Genomic DNA, 16,255 nt, shown 5'->3' on the forward strand with positions numbered 1-16,255 from the left:
TACACCACAGATTTTTTTTCAAATTTTTTCTTGGGTCAGTTTAGTATGTTTGCATAGGAAGTATTTTATTTTATTTATCTAATTTGTAGGCATCCAGTTATTCATAGTATTCCCTTATTTTCTTTTTACTTCTGTAAGGTCAATAATAATGTCCCCTATTTCATTTCTGATTTTAGTAATTTGAACCTCCTCTTTATTTTTCTTGGTCAGTATAATTAAAGACTGTGAATTTCGTTGATCTTTGTGAAGAGCCAACTATTGGTTTCATTGATTCTCTCTATTGTTTTTCTATTCTTTATTTTGTTTCCATCTGCTCTAATCTTTATTATTTTCTTCTTTCTGCTATCTTTGAGTTTAATTTCTCTTCTTTTTTCTTAAGGTGTTTTAAGGTTGAAGGTTAGGTTGTTGATTTAAGATGTTTATTCTCTTTAAATATATGCATTTACAGATATAAATTTCCCTGTAACCACTGCTTTGGCTGCATCCCATAAGTTTTGGTATGTTGTTTCTTCATTGCATTCATGTCAAAGTATTTCCTAAATTTCCCTGTGATTTCTTTCTTTTTTTTAAAGTATATTTTATTGATTATGGTGTTACAGTAGTTCCAATTTTTTCCTCTTTGCTCCCCTCTAACCCCCCATTTGCTCCCTATTCCCTCCAGCAATCCCACCCCCTTTAGTTCATGTCCATGGGTTGTGCATATACATTCTTTGGCTTCACCCTTTCCTATATTATTCTTAACTTCCCCCTATCTATTTTGTATTTACCAATTATGCTTCTTAATCCCTACACCATTTCCCCATTTCTCTCCCTTCCCCCTCCCAGCTGATAATCCTCCAAATGATCCACATACCTATTATTCTGTTCCTATTCTGGTTTGCTTAGTTGGATTTTGTTATTTTTTTAGATTCAGTTGTTGATAGTTGTGAGTTTGTTATCATTTTAATGTTCATAATTTTGATCTTCTTGTTCTTAAGTAAGTCCCTTTGGCATTTCATATAATAATGTCTTGGTGATGATAAACTCCTTTAGCTTTACCTTGTCTGGGAAGCATTTGACCTGCCCTTCCATTCTAAATGATAGCTTTGCTGGATAGAGTAATCTTGGTTGTAAGTCCTTGCTTTTCATCACCTTGAATACTTCTTGCCAGTCCCTTCTTGTCTGCAAAGTTTCTTTTGAGAAATCAGCTGACAGTCTTATAGGTACCCCTTTGTAGGTAATTCTCTGCTTTTCTCTTGCTGCTTTTAAGATTCTCCCTTTATCTTGAATCTTTGGCATTTTAATTATGATGTGTCTTGGTGTGGTTCTTTTTGGGTCTAGCTTGTTTGGGACTCTCTGTGCTTCCTGGACTTGTATGTCTATTTCCTTTGCCAAATATGGAAAGTTTTCCTTCATGATTTTTTCACTTAAGTTTTAAATTTCTTGCTCTTTCTCTTCTTCTGGCACCCCTATGATTTGGATGTTGGTATGTTTAAAGTTGCCCCAGAGGTTCCTAAGCCTCTCCTCATTTTTTTCAATTCTTGTTCCCTCATTCTGTACTGCTTGACTTCTTTTTTCCTCCTTATGTTCCAAATCATTGATTTGAACCCCGGTTTTCTTCATTACACCATTGGTTTTGTGTGGATTTTCCTTTGTTTCATTTAGCATAGCCTTCACTTCTTCCCTTATGCGTTTGTCCTACTAATGCATATCTGTCAAGCCTGAGAGCATCTTTGTCACCAGTGTTTTGAACTCTGTTTGTTAGGTTAGCTATCTCCTCATTTGTTAGGTTGGCTATCTCCTCATCGCTTAGTTCTCCCACTGGAACTTTGATCCATTCCCTCTTTTGGGCCATACTTCTCTGTCTCCTCATCTTGACAGGCTTCTGTATTTGTTTGTCTCTGTGTCTCAGGTAGAGCTGCCATTCCTGTTACATTGTAAGGGGTGGAGCCTTAGGTTTTCTTATCGGTAGAGGGCAACCTGTTTCACCATGTTGTGGTGCTGTATGGGGGGGAGGGATCTGAGAGGGAACAATGTTGCTTGCTCAGCACTCTCCCCTTTTCCAGACACTTCTTCCTCTTTGTATGGAACTGGTGCCTCTCTAGTTGTTGCCCTGGCTGTCATTCCCAGAGTGGGTGGGTCTGCAGACATTCTAGGACTGTGGGGGCCCTTTAAACAAGTGGACTCTGCTGAGAGACCGGCAGTCTCTTCCTCTGCTCCAACCCCCACTGGTTTGCACAGTCAGAAGCAATGAGGCTTTATTTTCCCCGGCACTGGGACCTTGAACTGCGTGGTCTGGTCTGGTGCTGTGAGTGCTCCCCAGATGTCTCAACTTTTTAAAATGTGTGATTGAGCTTTCCAGTAGCCTGCTGCTGCCACCACCACACCACATCCTCTCCGCCCCAGCTCCACCCCTCCTACCTGTCTGGATGAGTATTTCTTCTTTATATCTTTGTTGGACTTCCATGCAGCTCGGTTTTCTGGAACTTCTAGCTATCTCTAGTTTTGAGGTAGTTGTATTGCTTCTTAGTTGTGGAGGGAGATGCAACATGTCTGTCTAGGCCTCCATCTTGGCCGGAACTGATTTATTTCTTGATTCACTGGTTTTTCAGCTTCTCTAAGTTCATGAATTTTCCAGTTTTCTTGCATTACTGATTCCTAATATTATCCCTTTAAAGTTAGAGAAGGTGCTATGTATGATAGCTATCTTTTAAAATCTGTTGAGACTTAATTTATGTCCTAACATGTGGTCTATCCTAGAAGATGTTCCATGAGCACCAGAGAAGAATGTGTCTGCTGTTGTTGGTTAGTGTTCTATGTATGTCTCTTAGATTTAGTTGGCTTATGGTGTTAAGTCCTCTATTTCTATACTTACCTTATGTCTGGTTGTTCTATCCATTCCTGAGAGTGGGGTATTAAAGTCTCAAATTATTATTAGAGAGCTATTTCTTTCTTTCTTTAAGTCTGTCCATTTTTGTTTCATATATTTTGCTGGTCTGTTATTATGTATATAAATGTTTATAATTTTTATATCTTCCTGTCATATTGAAACTTTTAATTCTATACAGGGTAGGGCAAACGTAAGTTTAGAGTTGTCAATATGCAAAGCACAAAGTTTATTCTTGTATTAATATTTATTGATTATTGTATTATTTTCCATACTCACAACTATAAACCTATTTTTGCCCCACCCTGTATAATATTCTTCTTTGTCTCTTGTAACCTCCTCTGGCTTAAAGTATATCTTTTCTGCTTGGCCAGTGTAGCTCAGTTGTTTGGGAATCATCCTCCAAACCAAAAGGTCATGGGTTTGATTCCCAGTCATAGCACATGCCTGGGTTGTGGATTTAGTCCCCCATCAAGTTGAGGCAACTGACCGATGTTTCTCACATCAGTGTTACACTCTCCCTCTCTCTCTCTCCCTTCCCCTCTCTCTCTCTAATCAATAAAAAAAATTTTTTTAAGTATAATTTTCCAATATTTGTATAGCTGTCCCTGCTCTCTTTTGGTTATCGTTTGCATGGAATATACTTTTCCATCATTTCACTTTCAATGTAGTATACTCTTGGACCCAAAGTAAGTTTCTTGTAGACAGCATATAGTTGAATAATATTTTTAAAATCCATTCTTTAATCTCTGTTTTTTGACAGAGATTTAAATTACATTTAAAGTAAGTACTGATAAAGAGGAACTTAGAGCTATCATTTTGCTATTTGTTTTCTATATGCTTTGTAACTTTTTGTTCTTCATTTCCTGTATTAATGTCTTCTTTCATGTCTAGTTATTTTATAGTAAAATATTTAAATCTTTAAAAATTTCCTTTTGTATGTATTCTTTTTTTTTTCTTTGTGTATATTCTTTAGCTATTTTCTTTGTGGTTACCATTGGGATAATGTTTAGCGTCCTAAAATTATAACACTGTAATTTGAATTTTTACCAGCTTAACTTCAATAACATACAAAAATCTCTGCTCCTTTAATAGCTCTGTCCTCATCTCCTCAGTAGTAGATGTTAAAAGTTACAATCTCTATATATTGTGTGTTCAAAACTTAAACTAATAATTTTTAAAAGGTGTATTAGTCTCACAATTTATGTGGAAAACAAAATTTGGAGTTACAAACCAAAGTTATAATACTAAATTTTAGACTAATAATTGTTATTTAAAATATATTAGTCTCAAACATGGAAGTGTAGGTAAACATGGCTTGACTTCTCGCACAACCACAGCAAAAATTACAACTGAACTACAAAACAACTGTCACCCAGAATCATCAGAAAATCAAGCTGTATGGAAGTCTGACAACCAAGGAATTAAAGAAGTCATATTCATATAGGTGGGTAGGAGAGGCAAAGGCACAGAGATGTGGAGATGCAGAACGGTAGGTCGCACCCCCACATGTAGTGGATAAAAATCAAGAAAGGTAACTTGGGAGCAAGGAATCCCATACAACGCAGCCCAAGGTTCCAGTGCCAGAAAGATAAGTCCCCATAATTTCTGGCTGCAAAAACCAGTGGGGAATGAGGGTGGTGAAAGAAACTACAGGATTCTTAAGTATCTCTTCTTAAAGGGCTTGCAATGAACTCAGGACTTAGGCAGACTCACTCTCTCTGGGCTCCAGCACCGGGGAAGCAGCTTGAATGGCACTAGTGGCATATGGGTAGAAACTGAAGTGTCTGGCATCAGGGTGAGTGTTGCGGGACAGCTTCCTCCTGGACAAATCTCCAAAGGCCAGGCAGCATCCATTGACCCTTTCCTGAGTCCTCCCCACACAGAACCACAAAGTGGGACATTATATCTGAGACTCCATCAACCTGGTTCATGTGGATTGCCCCACCCTTGCAATTACCTAAGGCTCTGCCCTATCCAATTTATGACCACTTTTCTACACTAGGCCATGCTATTAAGACAGGGAGTCAAAGCAGCTCTACCTAATACATAGAAATAAACACAGAGAGGCTGCCACCATGAGAATATAAAGAAAGATAGCCCATATGAAAGAACAGAATACAACTCTAGAGAAAGAATTAAACAAAAGGGAGATAAGCAACCTAAAAGATGCAGAATTCAGAAACTGGTTATTAGGATGCTCAAGGAAATCATTGGGTACTTCAAAAGCTTAAAAAAAAAAAAAACAGGCAGAAATGAAGGTTACACTAAATGAAATAAGAAAATCTACAAGGAATCAACAGTGGAGTGGATGAAGCAGAGAACCAAATCAATGACTGGGAACATAAGGAAAAAAAAACAACAATATTCAATCAAAACAGCAAGAAGAAAACAGAACCCCTCCAAAACAAGGACAGGCTAAGGAACCTCTGGGACAACTTCAAATGTACAAACATTCGAATCATAGGGGTGTCAAAGGAGAAGAGGAAGAAGAAGAAATGGAAAACTTATTTGAAAAAATAATGAAAGAAAACTTTCCTAATTTGCAGAAGGAAATAGATATATAAGTTCAGGAAGCACAGATAGTCCCAAACAAGATGGATGGAAGAAATCTTCACCAAGGCACATCATAATTAAAATGCCAAAGGTTAAGGATAATGCAAGAATCTCAAAAGCAGCAAGAAAAAAGCAGATAGTTACATACAAAGAATTTCCCGTAAGACTGTCAGCTGATTTCTCAAAAGAAATTTTGCAGACTGGAAAGGACTGGCAAGAAGTATTCAAAGTGATGAAAAACAAAGACCTACAACTTAGGTTACTCTATACAGCAAAGCTAAAATTTAGAATGGAAGGACAGATAAAGTAGGATACTTCCCAGACAAGGTAAAGCTAAAGGAGTTCATCATCACCAAGCCATTATTATATGAATATTAAAGGGACTTATTTAAGAAAAAGAAGATCAAAACTATGAACATTAAAATGGCAATAAATTCACAACTATCAACAATTGAGTCTAAAAAACAAACTAAGAAAACAAGCAGAATAGAAACAGAATCATAGATATGGAGATCATTTAGAGCATTATCACTTGGGAGGAGAAAGGGGGAAATGGGGTAAAAGGTGCAGGGATTAAGAAGTACAAATTGGTAGTACAGAAAGACAGAGGGATGTTAAGAGCAGTATAGGAAATAGAGTAGCCAAAGAACTATAAGTGACTCATGGATTGAACTAAGGGTGGGGGGGTTGCTGGAGGGAATGGAGGTACTGGGTGGAGAAAGAAAAGGGGGAAAATTGGTACAACTGCAAGAGCTTAATCAATAAAATATAATTTAAAAATAAAATAGAATGTATTAGTCTCTTAAATCACGTGGAAAACAAAATGTGGAGTTATACACCACTGTTACCATAATGCTAACTTTTATAATTGCCCATGTATTTACTTTTACTGACATCTTTATTTATTTTATATAGCTTCAAGTTCCCATTTAGTGTCCTTTTACTGGAACCTACAGGACTGCCTTTAAAACTTCTAGCAGGGCAGATCTATTGGCAATGAACTTCACCAGCTTTTGTTTACCTGGAAATAGCTGATTTCTGTCTCAGTTTTTGAAGGACAGCTTTGCTAGATATAGGACTTTTGTTGAGTTTTGTTTTTTTTTTCTTCCTAGAATAAATCCACCGACTGCCTTCTGGCCTCCAAAGTTTCTATTAAGATATCTATTGGTAGTCTTATTGAGGATCCCTTGTATGTGACAAATCACTTCTCTCTTGCTGCTCTCAAAACTCTGTCTTTATCTTTGACAGTTTGATTATAATGTGTCTCAGTGATTCCTTTTCACTTCCTACTACTTGGAGTTCATTGAGCTCCGTGGTTGTTTATATTCATGCCTTTTATTAGATTTGGGAGTTTTCAGCCATTATTTCTTCAGATATTCTCTTTACCCTGTACATGCTCTTCTCATTCTGGAATTTCCACAATGTATGTTGGTCAGCTTGAAGGTGCCCCACATGTCCCTTAGGCTCTGTTCATTTTCTTCAATTATTTTTCTTTCTGTTTCTCAATAATTTCTATTTTCTTATCTTCAAGTTTTCTTAGTCTTTTTTCTGCTTGCTCTAATCTATCTTTGAATTCCTCTGGTTAATTTTTTACTTCAATTATTATACTTTTCAACGACAGAATCTCTTTTGGTTTCTTTTTCAGGTTTTGTATCTATTTTATTTCATTTAATTTATTTGTTATCTTCATCTCAGGACATGCTTGTTTTTAGAGAGAGGGGAAGGGAGGGAGGGAGAGAGAGAGAGAGAAACATCGATGTTAGAGAGAAACATCAATTGGTTGCCTCTTGAATATGCCCCGACCAGTGACCAAACCAGTGACTTAGGAATGTGTCTGGACTGGAAATTGAACCTGTGACCGTTTGGTGTGTGGGATGATGCTTCAACCATCTGAGTCACACTGGCCAGGGCTAGGTTTTATATCTTTTAACGGATATTTTTATTTTGCTCATACATTGTTTTCTTAACTTTCTTCACATTTTCCTTTGGTTCTTTGAGCATCTTTAACTCTGAGGAGGTTGTGGCTGATCTGAGGGATACAAACAAACTGTTTTCTTAAATATTGTTACATGTTTCAGGTGCATAGGTTCAAGGTCATAACTAGCTTGAACGTTATGGCAGAACATTAGTCACGTACAAACGCATATGCACCTGATATTTGCAGCAATATTTATGAAAAGAGTTTGTTTGTATTTCTCAGGTGAGCTGTAACCTCCACTGGGCTATGGTAATTGTTTTAAAGGATTTTTTAAAGTAGATATGCCATCAGATTCTTGTAAGGGACAGTTTCTATTGGTTTATATTTTCCCTTTGAATGGACCATACTTTATTTCTTTGTATGTACTGTGATTTTTGTTGTTGTTAATGAAAAACGGACATTTGAATCCAATAATATATACGGTAGTAAGTCTGGAGATCAGATTCTTTCCCTTCCCCAGAGTTTTCTAAGTTTTGTTTTTGTTTTTGTGATTGTTGTAGGCCATTTCTGTGTTAAAGATCAGACTGAGGTGTAAACTTAAGGTCTTTTCAGTTTCTGAGCCTATGCTTTTCTCTGGGCATGTGCCATGACTTTCTAACATTCCCTGAATATGACTTTGTTTTAAAATGTTCTAGTCTTCAATGTCTGGCTCAAAAAAAAAAAAAAAAAAAAAAGGGAAAAAGAGAAAAATGAAGGGGGAAGAAAAGCAGTGGTCCTTTAAATCACCTGGAAGTCATGTCAGCTGGAGGTAGGCTGCTTGCAACAATGGGGGGAGATGCAACAGTGGTCATGTCCTCTTTTTCTGCACCTCTGTGATCAGAAGCAGCTATCAGTGTTCAGAACACAGATTCCTGATATTTGAAGAACAGGATCCTGTTTGTCCACCCTAGCCCCTGAGAGCTGTATGCAAGAGCCTGCCTTTAGGGTGATAAATAGCTGCTACTGTGCTAAGAGATGAAGTTGAGTGAAATTAAATGTAATTTACCATCAAGTCTTCTCCTGAAAGTCACAGACCTTCAATAGACTCGAGAGTTCCAAAATAACGGTATCAGACAACCTCTGCCAGTGCAATTGTTGTCCTGGTTGGGAGACAGATTTCTGTGCTCCCCATCTTCCCAAAATCTGGCCAGGGCTAGTCTTTTAGCCAGTCTTTGAGGTTTGATCTGACTCCAGAAGGGCTCGTTTCAACAGTCCCTTTCTTTAGTCCTCCCTGATGAACTAGCTAACCTGTGGTTTAGCTTATTACTCTTAATTAAAAGGGCCTCTTTTTTTCTAGAACATCTTAGGCTTGAAGTATTACACACTCTGTTTCAAATAGAGCCAGTTCCTTTTAAAACAGAGAGAGAGAGAGAGAGAGAGAGAGAGAGAGAGAGAGAGAGAGAGAGAGAGAGAGAGCGCTTTGGAGCTTTCTTTTTTTATGGGCTGCCTCTTCCCTTGGGAAAAACCCCTGAGCCACTGCTCTGAGCATGGATTGGTATAGTAGCCTCTGATCTTCTTGGCTTGCTTCTACTTTACAAGTAGACAAGCTTAAATGAGGGTAATTGAGGCCTCAATGTTCCTGGTTTGTCATGTCTGGGATATAACCTCTACCCTGTGGATTAGGCTGGATAGAAGAAGAGAGCTCATCAGAAATTTAGCCTCTTTAACTTGGAGATGGAGGGGATGAGAAATGCTGGTGGTCTGCCTCTCTTAGTGAGATATAGTAACAACTGATTGAAAGGTGAGGGGAGAGGGAGCCCTGTTTTCTTGATCAGACCTGATTGGAGTAGAGCTTCCAACAAGCAGAGATGGGGTAGGGAGAGGGAGGGAGTGGGTCATAAGTCAAATGCCACAGATGCTCGCTGTTGTTATCCTATAGGTTTTCTTCCATAAATATTCCTTCATTTGTTGTATGCCCTTAGGAGATTTTCCAGGGACTTCAAATGTTTGTTTTTAAAATAGTGTTCACTAGCTTTACTTGTCTTACTGGTAGATGGATTGCAGAGCTCCTCATGCTACCATCTTGGAAGTGGAACTCAGGTCCAGTCCATTTTATACCCCTGATCAGGTAGTTTTCTGTGGGGCGTTTTAATTGATATCATTACTTTGTTTAAAAACTTTCAAAACTCCTGTGCCAGGGACCATTGGTTGAGAGTTAATATCTGTGTTCCCCTTCTTCCTCAGGCACAGAGCCCTCATGTTATTTTGGGTAGCAACATACCCAGCTCAAAGACTATAGCAGCTAGGTGCAGTTGGTGAATGAGTTCTGGTCAATGCATTGCTAGTGGAAGCACCGTCTGCATCTTAAAGTTACATAAAGAGAACTCTTTAGTCAGGACTGTGATCCTTTACCTTTCTTGTGGCCTAGAATATGGTCCTGATGGCTGGTGTGCTAGCAGTTGTCTTGGACAATGAGGCAATCTTGAGGCCAGAAGCCATGCAGTGAGAATGGCAGACTAGAAACAGAAAACGCGTTTGCTTTGAATGCTGGGTCTTTTGTCACCTCCTGAATTACCTTCTTACAAAGATTATAAATCCTTATGGGTTTAAGCTGTCTTTTTTTTTTTCTTTCTCAAATGTCATCTCTCCTAGGAAGTCTTGCATGACCTTTTGATAGCTGGAAATGGCTTCTCTTGCCTTTGAGTGTTTGTAACACTTTCTTCTAACTCCCTGTGGCAGTGACATATGAAATAACATCCCCATTTGTATTAATCCTATTTGTGTTTATACTGAAAGGAGCTGGATGGCTAGTCTAATAAAATCTAGCTCAGATTCTCCAAGGCTGGTGATGGAGGAGGAATCACCAAGTGACAGTGCTGGATGGACCTGAAGGCTTTCACTCCTGCTCTGAGATTCACTCCTCTCCTGGGGACCTCTCACTAATTGCTCCTCTCGCCTCCAGTCTGGCCTCAGGAACCCCGGCTTCACTTTTGGGGATTCAGCCCAAGTATGAGAACATACAACAAAAAACTCTTCCCTTAATTCCATTTGGCACAGCTGAGAACAGGCTAGAAGATTTTTCCTAACAACTTCTTGAAAGCTTGGGGTAACAAAAGGGAAATAAATAAAAAGTGTAACATAACCCTAGGTAATCTATCTTTCTCCTCTTTAGCCTGGAGTCCCTGCTGCCCGCTTTGCTGCTTCCAGGTAACAGATACTTTCAGTCCCTTATCATCTTTAGATTCCAATGGCAAAACTATCCAACTACATCCATTACATTACCTTAAACCTTTGGAATATGAAGGTATACTGGGCATTCGTACCTGGCATGCCCAAGCTGAGACCTGAGTCCAAATATTTTTGAAACCTTGATAATTAAGAGGATAAAAATAAATAGCTCTTGTTATTTATAAGCTGTTTTTTTAGAGGCTTTGTTGTTGTTGTTGTTATTCTTAGAATTACCTGCAGTAGAAATTTTAGTAATGCAAAAGCAAAGCATCCCTGGCGGGTGTGGCTCAGTGAATTGAGCACCATCCTGCGAACGAAAAAGCCATCCTTTTAGATTCCCAGTAAGGGCACATGCCTGGGTTGTGGGCCAGGCCCCTCCATTTGGGGTGTTTGAGAGGCAACCAATGGATGTTTCTCTCCCTTTCTTTCTCCATCCCTTCCCGTCTCTCTAAAAATAAATAAATAAAATCTTTGGAAAAAAATTAAAGCAAAGATCTTCCAAATGAAGGTGCTGGAGACAAGTTCAAAGGAACTAAGAACTAACCATTTTTAGAATTTAAGATGGTAAAAATGTTGTCTTTGCCTAATGTTGAGCTGTATCTCTGCAGATTTTGGTTGCTTTTGGAGAAAATGTCCTTAACTAAGGAGGGATCAATAACAATGGAAAAGCTAGCACAGTGTTTGGGTCTTGGACTTGCACTAAACCCCTATATTAATCAAAGAATATAGATTAGGCGATAATGGAATTGTTTCCATGGAAGAATTTGTGAGACTCAAAGTTTAAGGCAAATTTTTAGGGCAAGTGACAAAGGGTAACTGAGAGTTAATAATAATAAAATATATAAATAATAATAGCAAACCCTCTATAGTGCTTATTCCATGCCAGGCACTGCTCTAACACTTCCCGTGTATAATCTCATTAATCCACCTATACCTTTAAGGGAGTACTATTGTCATCCCCATTTTACAGATGAGGAACTGAGGCACAGAGAGGTTAGGTAGCTCGCCCAGTCACTCAAGAATGAAAAAGTGGAATTGGGATTAAAATCCATGCAGTCCAACTCCAGAACCTGGGCCCTTACCCTTCTTACTGTCTGCTTACAGGAAGGGTCAATTTCTCTCCACCTCTACATGAAATCCCGAGCTCTTGTTCATGGCATTTCATCTCCCTGATGAGGCTGAATGCTTCTGCTGGACAGAAAAACAGGTGATTTCATGTATTCACTTTTCATCTGGTCACTTTATTGAAGTCTATTAGCTATTTAGCTAAAGCTTGTGAATTAAGGGATGGTAATCACCGTTTCTGCAATTATGGATGATTTTGTTTCTACTTTTTTTCTACAGCTACGCCTCCCATTTCTGTTTGTTGCCTTACCACACTGGCTATTGTCTATGGAATGATAAAAATAGAATTAAGTTTTACAGGGCCTGTTGGAAGGAAAACATAAAATCACTACATAGGGGCAGAGCGAGCAGTTAAGAAGCTACTGCAGTAACTTAAGTGTGATGTCACAAGGCTTGGTCCAGAATGATGTTAAAGACATTTTTTAAAAAGGATACAGAGGAAAGATATTTAAGACAAAGACTTCACTGGACTTAGTGATGTGGGTGAGCAATAAAATAAGTATTATACATCCTACTTGAAATCTAATGTTCTGACTGCTGGTGACAGATGTTAGTATCTATTGAAAACATGTCTGGTCATCTAAAAGGTGGTAAGAGGAAGGAAATGAATCACAAGTCTGCATTTTTTTTTTTTTTTTTTTAGTCTATTCCTAAAGCTTGCCTGAAATTTGAAGATAGGGAGTAAGCTATGCTGAAAGTCCTCCAGGCAGAGCCAGAACCTTTCACACAACAATTGGTTTCATCCCGAGCATGGAGAAATTCCCAAACCATTTCTATTTGTTTTTGGAATAAAGCGAGCAGGTCCTAGTCTCCTTCTGTCTCCCTGGTCCCAATCCTCTTCACCTCTGACTGCCTTCCACTCACCAACAGCAACTGCAGGTAGTCACAAAGCACAAATTCACTTTCAGATGAGGGAGAATGGAGTTTATTCACTTTTTCTACTATATGCATTTTAAAAAATAGATAAACTCCTCTCCCTTCCTCCTTCCCTTCCTTCTAGCTTTCCTGCTTCTCCCACCCTCCTTTCTTGCAGTAGTAACTGGCCTCCATGTGTCAACACCTGCCTTAGCTTGGGCTTCCACAACAAAGTGCCACAGACTGGGAGGCTTAAACAACAGAAATGTATTTCTCAGAGTTCCAGAGGCTGGGAAGTCCATGATCAAGGTGCCAATAAGGTCAGATTCTGATGAGAGCTCTCTCCTTGCCTGCATATTCCTGCCTTCTGACTGTGTCCTCATGTGCTGGAGAAAGAGACAGGGATCTCTTCCTCTTCTTATAATGCACAAGTTGTTCGATTAGAGCCCCACATTTATCACCTCATTTAACCTTAATTACTTCTAAAGACCCCAACTCCAGACCAGACACCAGCCACAGTGGGGGTTAAAACTTCAACACATGAATTTGAGGGGAAGACAGTTCAGTCCTTTGCAGCTTTTGCTGCATAACATTACAGTCCACTCTCACTTTGTCTCCTGTCTCAGCCAAGTGGCTTGATTTGACCAATGTTAGTCAAGGACTGGCAAGTGGAGGCTTGAAAAGGACATGCACGTTTTCACTTAATCTCTTGAACAGTTGGGCTTGCTCATTTTCACACCTTTACATTGTGATAAGAACAGGCCTGGGCTAGCCGCCTGGAGGGACTCAAGAGTCCCATGGAGAAGAGTGAAGACCATCTTAGAACCAGCTGACAATCAGCTGATCCCCTGAAATACGAGAGAGCCTAGCTGGGGCCAATGAGCCTGGCCTAGTTCAGCAGGACTACCCAGAGACCCATAGGCTGGCAAGAAATAGTAAATGGCCACTGCATTTTGGAGTGGTTTGTTCAACATCATATATATATATATATATATATATATATATATATATATATATATATATCTCCACCTGTGAAATAAATAAATTTTTTGAAGCACTAGAAGATCTATCATATATAGATCATATATATGATATATAATATATGTATATGTGTGTATATGTATGTATATGTAATATATTTATATATTATACCACACACACACACACACACACACATACATCCCTGAGTGCTTATAGTATGGACTAAATAAAGTAAAGTGGACCCTAGAGTTTAAGTTTTAAGGATGGTGCTAATGTTTTGCTGAGATAGCCAGGTGATTGCCAGTAAAAGCAGACAAAGAAACATAAACAGTTAGTTTTCATTGATTAGAACTAAAGGCTGAATGTTGCTCATATATGTGTCATGGGAGTAAGAAGTCCTTCAAACAGGGCTGCAGAATCATTTACCAAATCAGTTCAAGCTGTGGCCCTGCTCATACTACCAGAGACTGCAATCTTCACTAGTACCAACAGGGCTGGGCTCCTTAAGTACTACAACAAATTCATCTCTTTTCTGGGTTAGTTAAGAGAGTCTTATCCAGTTAATTTTTTGCAATTTAATTACTCTGTCCTCGCAAAAGGAAATGGACACATTTTTCATTTTCACCAATAACTTCATTGATTTGGATATTTTGAGTACGTCAGCATCTTCTGTGTGGTATAACATTGATTATTCTTAATGTCTTGATTTGATCACTATTTACTTCAACTGGTCTACCCGACTGTGGAGTATTATCTAGCGAGAAATCTCGAGCATGAAACTTCCCAGACCAATTTTTTACACCTTTGATGAATCACAGCACCTTCTCCATACACTGCACAAATCTTCCTTTTTGCGTTTCAGTTGCATTTTTACCTTTCTTGAAATGATAAAGCATAATATGCCAGAAAATTTACATATTTTCTTCCATCTTCAGTATTACAATGACTACAAAAAATTCACCAATTTTGATGTTTTTTTTTAATGTGTGCTAATATGACAGCTGTCACAATACAATCTAACAAAATTGTTTCAAATGAAGTTAAAGACAACTAAACTCTACTAGAGGCTTCTTATGGGAAAAAAAAACAAAACAAAAACAAACTAACAAACCTTTTGGTCGACCCAATAGCTCATTCATTGGTGTTTCTAACTGGGCTGAGAACTCTTCTTCCAATTCATTACTCCCTTACTTAAAAACTTCCAGGGACTTCCCAGTGTCAGTTGAATGTCACCTAGACACTGTGACCTGTTGTCCCAGGCTCTCAATGGTTTGACATTTTAGTTCCCAGATGTCTCCATACAACTTTGCACTTTTTTTCCCCCCAGAAGATAGATGTACTTGTGTGCCTAGTACCTCTGCCACTTTCAGCAGGATGTCTGTACCTGTACCATTTTCAGGATTTGATTTATGCTGCCCTTCCAGGAAAATTATACAAATTTACACTATTATCAGTAGGATAAGAGATGCCTGTCTTCCTAGTATACGTTACAATACTGGGAGATATTACTTTTTGTAATCTTTGCCAATTTAATAGGTGTCTCTTTGGTTATGAATGAGGCTGAAGAGTTTTTCATTTATTTAAGAATAATTTGTAATTCTTTTGTGTTTGAGTTTTTATGTTCTTGGCTAGTTTTTCTACTGTGAATTTACAGCTGTCATGTTGATTTGTAAGAATTCTTTATTAAAGATATCTACTCTGCCATATATGATACAAAAACCTTCCTTAGCTGATTCTTTTATTTTATTATTGTGTATGATTTTTGATGTATAGTAGATTTTTGTGAAGTTTAATATGTCACTTTTTTCCTTTGATGGTTGCTGTCTTAGCTTTTATTTTTTTCTTAGCTTGGCTATTATTTCTCTTATAATCTCTGTATATCTTGTCTCCCAGTGAGACAGAAGCTCTCTGAGAGAAGGACAGTGTCCAAAGTTGTACTCCTTGACTCTACTCTCTGCCCTATTTCAGTGTAAAAGTGACTAGTAAATGGCAATTATTCATTTGCTAGTTGTTGTGACCAACAGCCTTCTAAGATGGCCCCCGGTGATCCTTGCCTCCAGACGTTTATACCCAAATGCAATCCCATCCTTTTGAATGTGTGCTAGACTTAATGACTTGCTTCTAATCAACGGAGCATGGCAAAACTGATTGGATGAGATGAAGCTGTAAAAGGCTAGGATTTCTGTACCATTTTCTGTCTCTCTCTTGTTCTAATAATGCCTATGGCCCTTGTGAGGCCCATGTGACAAGGAACTGAGATTAGCCTCTCACCAACAACCAATGAGAAATGGAATCTTGACAACAGCTACATGCGTGAGCTTGAAAGGGGATCCTTCCCCAGGTGAGCCCTGGCACAGCAGCAGCACTGGCTGCATGAGAGAGAGAGGGGCTGGGCTGCCTGGATTCCTGACCCACGGTAAAATAACCGATGTTGTAAGCCACTCAGTGTTGGGTAATTTGTTACACAGAAATTAATAACTAACACAATTGTTGAAAAAAAAAAAGGTTTCTAGTCTTTGGGTACTTTTCTTTGACCTCTGTTGAAGAAAACCTCATCTCATTTGCTGCTTTGAAAAGTAAAGGAAAATCTCTATAGAAAAACACATCAACCTTGGGAGTCTCAGTGTCTTTATTTATTTAACATATTTACAAGAAATTGATTTGCTGAGGATGCAGCTATATTTCTCCATGTGGGTAATAGAAAATATATTTCTACTTATCCTACTTTCTCATAGTGTCTGAGGAGG

This window comes from Furipterus horrens, unplaced genomic scaffold (genome assembly GCF_987537825.1).
Source record: "Furipterus horrens unplaced genomic scaffold, mFurHor1.1.pri manual_scaffold_1, whole genome shotgun sequence".
NCBI lineage: Eukaryota > Metazoa > Chordata > Mammalia > Chiroptera > Furipteridae > Furipterus > Furipterus horrens.